Consider the following 9,123-nt stretch of genomic DNA (forward strand, 5'->3'; position numbering starts at 1 on the left):
AGAACCGAACCTTACAGCCATGTTTCCGGCTCCAGAACCGGACCTCACAGCCATGTTTCCGGCTCCAGAACCGGACCTTATAGCCATGTTTCCGGCTCCATTGCCGGCCCACACAGCCATGTTTCCGGCTCCAGAACCGAACCTTACAGCCATGTTTCCGGCTCCAGAACCGGACCTTACAGCCATGTTTCCGGTTCCAGTGCCGGCCCACACAGCCATGTTTCCGGCTCCAGAACCGGCCCACACAGCCATGTTTCCAGCTTCAGAGCCGGACCTTACAGCCATGTTTCCGGCTCCAGAACCGGACCTTACAGCCATGTTTCCGGCTCCAGAACCGGACCTTACAGCCATGTTTCCGGCTCCAGTGCCGGCCCACACAGCCATGTTTCCGGCTCCAGTGCCGGCCCACACAGCCATGTTTCCGGCTCCAGAGCCGAACCTATGTTTCCGGCTCCAGAGCCGGCCCACACAGCCATGTTTCCGGCTCCAGAGCCGACCCACACAGCCATGTTTCCGGCTCCAGAACCGAACCTTACAGCCATGTTCCCGGCTTCAGTGGCGGCTCCAGTAACCATGGTCCCGACTCCGGCTCCTCGTCACCTGCTGACTCATCGGCCGACGCCAGCTCCCCGTGTCCTGATGGCTGTCCGTCCGACACCAGCTCCCCGTGTCTTGTCGGCATACCGGCCGACTCCAGCACCTCGTCTCCGGTTGGCTGTCCGTCCGACACCAGCTCCCCGTGTCCTGTTGGCTGTCCGTCCGACGCCAGCGCCCCGTGTCTTGTCGGCATACCGGCCGACTCCAGCAACTCATCTCCTGTTGGCTGTCCGTCAACCGCCAGCTCCCCGGGTTCTGTTGGCGAACCAACCCACTCAAGTGTCGTTGGAGGTCCCGCAGACTGCCCTTCTGCCGGGGGTCCTGCCAACCCCATGTCCTGAGCCGTTGGAGGTCCCGCAGACTGCTCTTCTGCCGAGGGTCCTGCCAAACCCATGTCCTGTGCCGTTGGAGGTCCCGCAGACTACTCTTCTGCCGGGGGTCCTGCCAACTCCATGTCTTGTCACGTTGGAGGTCCCGCAGACTGCTCTTCTGCCGAGGGTCCTGCCAACCCCATCTCCTGTGCCGTTGGAGGTCCCGCAGACTACTCTTCTGCCGGGGGTCCTGCCAACTCCATGTCTGGTCCCGTTGGAGGTCCCGCAGACTACTCTTCTGCCGGGGGTCCTGCCAACCCCATGTCCTGAGCCGTTGGAGGTCCCGCAGACTGCTCTTCTGCCGGGGGTCCTGCCAACCCCATGTCCTGTGCCGTTGGAGGTCCTGCGGACTACTCTTCTGCCGGGGGTCCTGCCAACCCCATGTCCTGAGCCGTTGGAGGTCCCGCAGACTGCCCTTCTGCCGGGGGTCCTGCCAACTCCATGTCTTGCCACGTTGGAGGTCCCGCCGACTACTCTTCTGCTGGGGGTCCTGCCAACTCCATGTCCTGTCGCGTTGGGGATTCCGCCGACTGCTCTCCTGCCGGGGATCCTGTCGGTCCTGTGTCCTCTTCCATGGGGGATCTTGCCGACACCGGCTCCTGACCGGCCTCCGGAGCTGTCGGGTCTTCACCCCTCCTCGGACTCTACCTTGCCCCCTGGCCGTCCGCCCGAGATTCCCTCCATGGACTCTGCCTTGCCCCCGGGCCGTCCGCCCGAATTCCCCTTTTTGAACTCTGCCTTGCCCCCGGGCCGTCCGCCCGAATTCCCCTTTTTTTAACTCAGCCTTGCCCCCGGGCCGTCCGCCCTCCACCCGTCCTCCAGACCCCCTCCACCCACCCTGCTGGATTTTTGTTTTTTTGGGACGTCTGGAATCCGTCCCTTGAGGGGGGGTTATGTCACGATTCTCATGTTATGTCACGTTTATAGTTTTGTAGGTTTGGGTGTTTTTGCTGTTTTCCATGTCATGTTTTCCTTTGGGTTATTGTCTGGTCCTTTTCCCTGTGTTTTCCTATTGTCATTAGTTTCCCTGGTGTGTCTAATTGTCTGATTATGTTCACCTGGACCCCTGTGTTTTCTCCTCCCTCCTCACCTGTGTCTTATTGTGTGATTGAGTCTTGTGTGTATTTAAGTTCTGGGTTGTCTGTCTGTCTTGGTCGGTTCGTCTTGTTCCATGACTAGTTCTGCGGTGAGTGTTCTGTTTTGTCATTGTACATATATATCATAGCCTTGAAATAAAGGAAGTTTCAGTTTATATCTGCATTTGGGTCCTGCTTGTTTCACAAACCGTGACACATTGTGATGTAACAGTTATGTATACAATTAAAATACACTGTGACCTCAGGGTATTCCTGTGACCCTCTGCCTTGTTACATCACAGTATTTGGGCCAAATAGGCAGAGCTCCATCTGTCAACCGTGTGTTACATCATCATCAGAACGTCACGGCATTTGTCCGTAACCCGTGACTTACACTCCATACACATCATTTTTAATTCATGATTAGGCTATGATTTTTCTCCCATTCTTACATTGCATATGAAATATTTACTGGTCAAAGACCTTTTACCTTTTTTCATAAATTAAATGTTTTGTTAGAAGCCTGAAATAAGATCTGTGGTTAACACAGAATTGTTCATGTTTTTCACATATAATAATAAAAGTGGTGTTAATATGTGGAGAGTATTGTGCTAAACAGAACGTGCAAGCGTCATGTGTTTGCCACAGAGCTTATTTTCTAAAAGCCAATGGAAAAATGCTGTTCAATTGAGGGAGCTAATTGCTAATTTATGTCTCAAACTACAAAAATATGTCATCACTGCAGTACTAGCACATTGTCCTACAATTCCACTCGATTTTCGTAAATTTTTGTTAGTTGCTTTCTTGAGCTAAAAGCAAATACATTTCACTACAACTACTGTGTATAAGTGTAAAAGACAAATGACCTTGTTTGTATCAGCTCAGTTGTCAAGACAAGCTTCTTCCAGCTGCGGCTTCTGGGGAAGGTAAAAGCCTATCTTCCTAGTAAGGAATTTGAATAGCTAATCCACCTATTTATAACGTCTCGTTTATACTATTGTAACTCCCTGTATATTGGTGTTGACAAGAGTTTGATCTGTCGCCTGCAGCTGGTCCAAAATGCGGCTGCACGCCTTCTTACCGGGAAGAGACGTTATGACCACATCACACCCGTTTTGGCAGACCTCCATTGGCTTCCTGTCAGTTACAGCAGGGGTTCCCAAAGTGGGGGTCGCGACCCCCCGGGGGGTCGTGAGACCCAGAGTGGGGGTCGCGAGATGATTACAAAATAAAAATGGAAATTTAAAAAAAAAAAAAATCTAAAAGAAAATTGATTAATTTTTTTAATTATTATTATTTTTTTAATTATTATTAATAATAACGTTTGCATAGACATTTTCAGGGGCGGTCTAGCCATTTGTATAATTTCCCCGCAACGAGGCTCCCCCTTTGACAATCCACTAGCGCGGTGTTTCTCAAACTTTTTCATACCAAGGACCACTTAACCAATAAAAAACACTCATGGACCACCTAACTCCACAAATATCCAAAAACAATAGGCCTGCTTACCCATTCCAACAGTATATAACAAATTACAGCCTAATAATGACAGCTTAACCTTCTCTATATCGCCTCGTTCACACATTAAATCAACAATACAAATACAACTACAGATTGTATAAGCATTTAGTTCAAATGCGATTTAAAATCCTCAGGTTTTACACCTCTTATTATGAAATGTAGACTACATTTATTATGTAGTATTATTTTAAACACAAGTTTATGTCCGAGCCAACAGACTAACAGATCGTTGGCTACTGAGAGATATGCAAAATACACCGCATGCCTTCAAAACAAAAATAAAAAAACGTTTATCCAGCCCCAACAACAGCCTCTGATCATCAACAGACTTCATGCAATGCTTCACCAGATGCATATTCAGTGTTCCCAAAGTGGGGGTCGGGGGGTCGCGATACCCCGAGTGGGGGTCGCGAGATGATTACAAAATGAAAATGGAAAAAAAAAAAAAAAAAAATGTGTAAAAAAAGATTGATTATTTTTTTTAATAATCTTTTTTTTTTAAAGTATTTTAGAAATAACGTTTGCATATACATTTTCAGGGGCGGACTAGTCATCTGTATATTTTCTCCGCAACGAGGCGAGTGCAGCGAGTGCGGAAAACTGAAATTAATTCACTAGCACCCCCCCCCCCTGAAAAGTTTGGGAACCCCTGAGTTACAGGATCCAGTTCAAGTACTTACTTGTTGTTTTTAAATCATTGCATGGACTGGCACCACATTACCTTTCTGAGTTGTTGCACCGCCATGCCCATGTTAGAGCATTGCGCTCAGCTTAGCAGAATATGTTGGTGGTTCCTCGGTGCAGGAAAAACACCAGAGGTGACAGGGCTTTCAGTGTTCGGTCATTCCAGAATTGGAGGACAATTTAGACATCGACACTTTTGAAAAATAAACCTTTTATTTTATATATTTTTGTTATGTAATTGAGAAAAACAGTTATTAAACCATGAGAAAAAGTGATTGGCCCAGCTCAGGCATCAAAGGTATAGTTTTTATTAGATGTTTTGTTGGCTGTGTGCCATGCTTTGTTCAACCCTGTTACCAATACTCATTAAACTGAAAAAAAGTACATTTCAAAATATTGTTAAATAAAATCCTTTTCTATTATGTAAAGAAAGTCATATTCAAGTTAAATACTCATGTTATTTAGGATACAACTTGTTTTATATTAATTTAAGTAGCTTTTTAAATCTGTCTTGCCCAACTTTTCAATACTCACACATTTATTTTTATAAATGTCTGTATTTAATTAAAGATATTTGCTCAAATACATTATATATACAATTACTCAAACTATTAAAAGGACAATAGTTGTAACCCTTGGGAACTGAGAAAATAATTTAAGGTTATTTTAATAGAAAATCATATAGTAACAGGTTTGAAATTAGAGAAACAGGGTTGAAATTAGAGTAACAGGGTTGAATGTCTACACTGCTTTTGATTTATAGTTCATGACATAAATGTGACAAATAAATACTCAGGATCACAGAAACGTTGTTTGATCATATTTTGTAGATATTTTTTAATAAAAGATTAACAGGATGAGTATCAATGATAAACATCAAACATGTCAACACAACAACAAACTTCATATTTCATATAAAATATTCAGTGGCAATTGTATAAACGGCTTGTTTGCCAAGTTTTAAACAGATGAGATTGTTCTCAATCATCATGTTGCCTGGGAACAGATTTACTATGTAACATTGATTAATTTAATTCATTTATTAATGTTCAGGGCTAAAATGTGTCATTTAAATTCTTTAGACGTTTAATTGATGCAGTTTTACTGATTAATTGTTGCTTCTTAAGATATTATTATATTATTTCATTTCATTTAGCTGATGCTTTTATCCAGAACGACCTGCAATAAGTCAAATACATTCTCTAATCACAGCATTGGAATAAAAACTTTTTTTGTCCACTTTTCAAAAAAAAAAAAGAGTCAGGAACTGACCAATCTTTTAAACTAAACATGAACTAATCAAGAATTTGATGGGTCCCCCCCTGCTCACTTTTCGTGGCTGGCCAGAGTATCCCATACCTCCCTTGTAATGGCCATGTGGCGTGATGTGACGTTCTCTGGTGGAGGAATAAGGGTCAGCACATCCTGTAAGGGATACCAATGAAGATCTTCCTTGGACGGCCAGAAAAAACGGTTTGACCCCACTTTGTGCATACATTTTACCTGGCAGTGGGTCTCATTAACCTCTTGGATGATCCCTGGGTAGATGATGTGGTCCAGGGCGCACCATTTCCCCACAACCTCTGGGCTGTGCCACTGCACCACTTCTGGTGTTATGTGGTTGGGGTCTTCAGTTGGGTCATCTGTGGCATTGGATGTGAATGACTTGGTTTTTTGGCAATCACATTCAAGATTCCTATTTGAGGAACACATGCAACTGACGTCGCGGCAGCAAATCTTACCAGGAGAAAGAGTGACAACCTGATGGATCCTCATTGTGGTTGGTACGGGTGGGATGTCAGATGGCATTTGTTTTACTGCATCCTCCACAGCTTGCTCTGGAATGTAAAACAACTTTACCTTAGATTTCCCCTCACTCAGAGCTTGGTATAGGGACAATGCCGTTGGGATATCAAATCCTTGACTGACAAGCTTGTCTGCCCTTCTCTTTAATGTTCCACCCACACCATCTGGGGCACCTTTCCCATGACTGGCTTCAAAGTAGTTCCATGTTCCTCTTGTGAACCCTTTCTTGTAGATCTCGGTGCAAAAGAGGTAAAAATTGCCACGCTGCTTGTACTGTGTGCAGGGACCGTCGCTAAAAAAATTGATGGTTGACACATGCGGCCAATCCTCTCGAATTTCCTCCAGGATGGGCTCCAGGTGTTGCCAGATGGCAGGCGGCCCCTTCCGTCTGGATTCCGATATAGTGCAGAAGGAGGTAGGGGCAGACCCCCCCCCCCCCCCACATAGTAAACCCCAGTGTGCAAAGTGGCCTGTTGGTGTGATGCACCAAAATGGACAGCTTGCACTTCAGCGCTGTATTTGCAGCCGTAGTTCTCAGAGAAGTCAACATGGACTACACAATCATTTACAGGGAGGTTCAGCTTCAGGGCCCGTAAGAAAGCATATTGCTGCCTGAGATTGAAGAGATGGCGCCTGAAATTCTGAAGAAGAATGGCACATTTTTCAACCAGCTCTTCTTGGGAGCATTCAAATTCTTTTTTTAGAGTTATTTTAGAGGATAGTCCAGGATTATCTTTATGGTCTTTGTCCACAGTGGCCCACTGAATATAGGAGACACAATCAGTTGCTCGGTAGTGGCTTGTAAGTTTGTATTCTTTTTTGCTGCATTTTTCACACTCCCCATACATGCAATGCTTGTCTGTAGTGTCACATGTGATGACTTCTGTAAGGCTCTCCAGATTCTATGTATCAATTATGTGCATCGGATGAAGCTTTTTGGCAATGAAGCCTAGATTTTCATGTTGTTTACACATGCAAGTTTCACGATCCGCTATTGTTGGATGCACAATCCAGTAGGGGCGAAGTGTGCAGAACAGAGAGTATGACAGACGGTGGTTGGAGTGCTCAGCCAGGAACTTCAAATGGAGGTTCTTCATTGAATCCGTAAGCAATCTTTTTTGTATTTTCTTTTTTTCTTTTGTCACTGTTTGTTTTCTTCCAGTTGTGATCCTGCTGACATCGTCACGTGAAAAGGACAACCTCACTGTTGATTTCGGCATGGCAGCTTTCCCCTTGTGTTTTTTCCGTTGGTACAAGCAGACATTTTCATTTGCCAGTTTCGTCCACCTCCTTCTTGAAAGAACAAAAAAGAAATGCTGCTCCAATCTCTGCAGCCTGTATTTCTTTAACATTTTCTTGGTAACAATTCCTGCAATGACTTGTCTGTCACTCTCTCTTCTTGAATGTGCGTACTTGATACACACTTCCTCAGCTAATGCTGTATGGAACAACAAGGTTCTCCTTAGTGATGCGCCCGAAATATTCTGAATTAACTTGTTGACTTTTTGGAGATGGATGGTCATTTTTCAGTCTTTGGAGGCGTTTCTTGTATTTTTCTGCCTTCTGTCGGCTTTTTTCAGCTTGTCCTGTAGTTCCTGAAATTCTCTGTTTATTTTTGCTTTGGTCGCCTTCCTATTCCTCCTTCCAAGATCATGTTGCCTAAAAGAAACATAATACATAAAAATACGTGTACCACTTGACCATTTCACCTGCATGGACCTTTTCACAGTAAAACTTGCATTCCTCAATAACCTCAACTTATAAATATCCTAACCTTAAGTTCCCAGGTTGAGGGTCGACTGGAGGATCAGGGCTGACTGGGGGGGTGTTAATTCCCTCAAGCACCTTTTCCATGGCATTACTCTTCTGCTCTCTCCATTTCTTTCGCTGGGCACGCTGCTCTCTCTTACTTCTGTCTTTTTGCCTTTTCTTCTTTCCTGTCTCTACATCTTTCCTCCACTTCTCTCTCTCTTTTCCTAAGTACTCCTGTCTCTGCTGATCATTAGCATCACGCCTGGCACGATAGCGCCTTTGCTTTTCAGCAGCACTCAATGGTGTGCTAGAACTCTGTAGAAATCAATTAAAGAAAATTCTATTAACCTCTTGATCTAACCATAATTTAAACACATTTAAGTTGATTTTGAGTTAATAATTCCAACAACTAAATGGTTAGAAGTTGGGGTTAGGGTTAGGTAACCCTAGGGTTAGGGTTATGGTTAGGGTTAACTAACCCTAACCCTGGGCTATCCAGTGGCAATACATAAAAAGTTAATTCATAGCCTGTGAAAATACAGTAATACATTTAAAACATGCTAAAATATATGTAACACATGTAATGTTACAGTAGATTAAAGAGTGAACAGAAGGAAATCCAACCCTGTTACTGTAATGAAACCCTGTTGCTCTAATTAAAGTAACAGGGTTGAAAGTAACAGGGTTGAAAATCAATGCTAATGTTAGCTTTAACCTCAGGAATTATTGCTAGATGTAGCATGTAATGCTACTTTCAAGGCAAGGACAAACTTGGATATTTAATGAAAGAAAGACAACTTTGAAATGAATATGCTTTATTCTGATAATATGAGTAACATGGTGGAGTGGGTTAGAGTGCCACACTCTTTTAAGACTGAAAAGATTGTAAAAATATGAGAAATAAAAGAGAGGACTTACCTTTGGTCTACCCATGGCACTAGCACATGGCTTGCTGATGTCACTTCCTGTGTGTCATTTGACTTACAGTTTTTTCACTTCCTCTGCCAATTTAAAAAGGTTTCGGTAACAGGGTTGAGTGCATGTTGAGGACACACCTTCTGTGCAAAATTACTATTCTTTAAAATATGTTTATGATTTAACGAATTGATTTGACCATTACAAGAGACATATATCAATAGAATAATGCCAAAAAAAGTAAATAAAATCCCTATTTTAAATGTTATATTTGACATGCAAGTCGGTCACCAAGAAGCGGGGACAAGATAAAAATGCCATTTTAGGGTTTGTTCGAGAGCTATTTGATCATTTAAATAATATTTTGAAACCACTTTTTCTACAACTTGATATACATTTTG

At 43.7% G+C, this 9,123-nt stretch overlaps 1 long non-coding RNA gene across 1 annotated transcript; it reads right to left on the bottom strand.

Annotated features, from left to right (window-relative positions):
- Positions 1-5,574: 5,574 nt before the first annotated feature.
- LOC307022477 lies at positions 5,575-8,752 on the bottom strand. Its single transcript, XR_013803412.1, has 3 exons — positions 8,726-8,752; positions 7,830-8,122; positions 5,575-7,714 (listed from the first exon to the last, which is right to left on the bottom strand). It is a non-coding gene; the product is annotated as an uncharacterized lncRNA (long non-coding RNA).
- Between the last annotated feature and the right edge of the window lie 371 nt (positions 8,753-9,123).

The sequence above is a fragment of the Notothenia rossii genome (genome assembly GCF_949606895.1).
Source record: "Notothenia rossii genome assembly, chromosome: 10".
Lineage (NCBI taxonomy): Eukaryota > Metazoa > Chordata > Actinopteri > Perciformes > Nototheniidae > Notothenia > Notothenia rossii.